Source organism: Cinclus cinclus, unplaced genomic scaffold (genome assembly GCF_963662255.1).
Source record: "Cinclus cinclus unplaced genomic scaffold, bCinCin1.1 SCAFFOLD_134, whole genome shotgun sequence".
In the NCBI taxonomy this organism is placed as follows: domain Eukaryota; kingdom Metazoa; phylum Chordata; class Aves; order Passeriformes; family Cinclidae; genus Cinclus; species Cinclus cinclus.
Genome location: NW_026912153.1, coordinates 167,501 through 170,000, shown reverse-complemented (window position 1 = coordinate 170,000; position 2,500 = coordinate 167,501). Strand labels below are relative to the sequence as shown.

The 2,500-nt window shown below is 75.6% G+C and overlaps 1 non-coding gene across 1 annotated transcript; it reads left to right on the top strand.

The window, feature by feature from the left end:
• Positions 1–1,860: 1,860 nt before the first annotated feature.
• On the top strand, positions 1,861–2,013 carry LOC134057505 (5.8S ribosomal RNA). Its single transcript, XR_009934327.1, has one exon. It is a non-coding gene; the product is annotated as a 5.8S ribosomal RNA (ribosomal RNA).
• Positions 2,014–2,500: the final 487 nt, after the last annotated feature.

The following is a 2,500-nucleotide window of genomic DNA, read 5'->3' as shown; positions in this document are numbered from 1 at the left end:
GCGCAGCGCCGGGCTACTGAGGGAAACCCCGGGCCCCGAGACGGATTGCCGCGGCGGTGGCGGCGGATGTCGGGCGCGCCCCCGCCGGTGGACGCTCCCCCGAGGGTGGCAGTGGGGGAGGCACCCCGGTGGGGCCATGCAGGTCGTTTCCCTCACCCCAGGGCCAGGTACCTAGCGCTCCGAGCCTCGGCGGTCCCCGAGATCCCTCGGCGTCGACAAACGCCTCTTGGGAGTCGAATGGGCCGCCGAGCCGGGCGGAGGTTTAAAGACTCGGGGGGCTCGGCGCGCCCCGCCGCGGCGGCGGCGGCGGCGGCGGCGGCGCGGGTTCCGGGCGGTGGCGCGGTGCTGTCGAGGGGTAGGGGGAGCTCCCTCCGCCGATGCCCCTGCGGTGGTGTCCGTTGTGACCGGCCGGGCTCGCCGTCGCCGGCGTCCCGCCGTGCGCGCGCGGGGGCAGCCGCGCCGGGGAGGGGCGCCCTGCCCCCCCCTCTCCGCGGCCCGCTCTCGGCGGAGAGGCCGCGGCGCGCGACCGGCCGCGGGGCCGGACCCGCTCGCTTCTAGACGGGCGACGCCGGCAGAGGGCGCGTGCTCTCTGCCCTACCTGAGCTGCGGGGTTGCGGCCGCCGGGCCCCGCCGCGCTCTCTCCCCTCGGCCGCCGCCGCAGGCTCGCGTGCGGCGCCGCGTCAGGCGCGACCGCGCCTCTTCCCTCGACGGCCTTCTCCTCGAACCGCACCGGCGCTGCCGGCCGCCGGCCGCCCCTGGCTTGGCCGCTCTCCCGACCGGGTGAGCGCTGGGTTGTCTCCTCCGTCGCCGGAGGCCCGGCGAGTGCGGGCGACCCCGTGCCGAGTTGGCGGCGTCGCCGCTCGGCGGGTGTCCCCCCTGGGGGGATGGTCTTGCCGGAAGGAGCCTGCCGTCGCCGATGGCCGTCCCGGCCCGGGCCCTGCCCGTCGTTTCCCCGTTGCCCTTCCCGGCCGCGTGTGGGCCGAAGGCAGGTGCCGCGGGCGGCCGCGGGGGCGCTTCCCCACCCGGTCCCTGAGTGGAAACGAGGGGAGCGGGTGTTGCCCCCCGGCTCAGCACCGTACACCTGCCGCCGGGCGCGTGCTCGCGGAAGGGGCCCCGACGGTGCGAAGCGGCGGCGGCGGTCCTGGGAGTGCGGCCGTGGCGGCGCCGGGTCTTGCCGACCGGTGGGCCTCGGGCGCTCGCGATGCCGGCTCGGGTCTCGGCGGCGTCCGCCTCCGGCGCCGGCGGCGGAGTGTGGCTGCCAGATGCTCTCCTTCTGACGGGGAGGAGCGGTCCCGCGCAGGGGTGCGCTGGTGGAGCGGTAGACGCCGCGTGGCGGTCTCGGGCGTTGTAAGGTCGCCGGGGAGAGCCGGCCCCGCGGTTGGCGCGGCGGTGTTCCCCGAGTCCGCGGAGCGGTGAAGGGAGTCGAGTTGTGAGCGGGGGCCGACGGTCGCGCCCCCGGCCGCGAACGCGTGTCGTCCCGTGAAAAAGAGGCCGGGCCGGGTTGCCGTGGCCCCGCGGTCCGTCGCGTTGCCGCTCAGCCTCTCCGTGCGGAGGTCGGGCCGAGCCCGGGCGCCTGGGCCGCCTCCGGAAGACGGCACGCGAGGTGGCGTCTCCCCTCGCGGGGGGAGGCGGTCGGGGGCGCGTGCCCCCCCGCCTTTTTGCCGACTTTCGGAGCGTTTCGTGGGGTTACTCTTTTTTTGCCCCCCCCCCCCGCCTTCCTCCTCCGTTTCTCTCTGTGTGCTCGTACGGTCGAAGCGGGGGCGCGCGCGCGCGCGTCCACGCCGAAACAGAAAAAGGGGCCGCTTCACGCGAGCGGTCCCGGCCCCTCCGCGCGTGCGGGGTCGGTGCCGAAAGCCAGACAACTCTTAGCGGTGGATCACTCGGCTCGTGCGTCGATGAAGAACGCAGCTAGCTGCGAGAATTAATGTGAATTGCAGGACACATTGATCATCGACACTTCGAACGCACTTGCGGCCCCGGGTTCCTCCCGGGGCTACGCCTGTCTGAGCGTCGCTTGACGATCAATCGCCGTCCGGGGTTGCCACCCCGGCGGTGCGGCTGGGGTCACCTCGCAGGCCCGTTGCCCGCGGTCAGCGGCGGCGGCGGTGGCGGCGGCGGCGGCCGGCCGGTGCCCGGAGGGAAGGTGGTGCGGCGGTCAGCGAGGGAAGCGTTTTCCTCGGTGGCCTCTCTCCCTCTTTCCCTGCGGCCCGGTGGGCTTGGTCGTCGTCGCGGCCGCGGTCGTTGTTGCCGCGCAGGGTCTTCGTCCCCCTAAATGCAGACTCGGGGAGCGCTCCGTAGCTCCCCGCTCCCGGAACGAGCCGCTGGGGCAGAGCTCGTCCTTGCCGGGGCCGTGCCGCAGTGCGGTGGCGGCGGCCGGGGAAGAGCGAGAGACGGCGTCGAAGACGCCGCCGTGGGCCGACAGAGAGAGAGGGCGCGAGAGGGAGGCGAGGCGCGGGCCTCGCCCCCGGGCTCACCCCCGTGCGGGCGGCTGTCTGCGGGT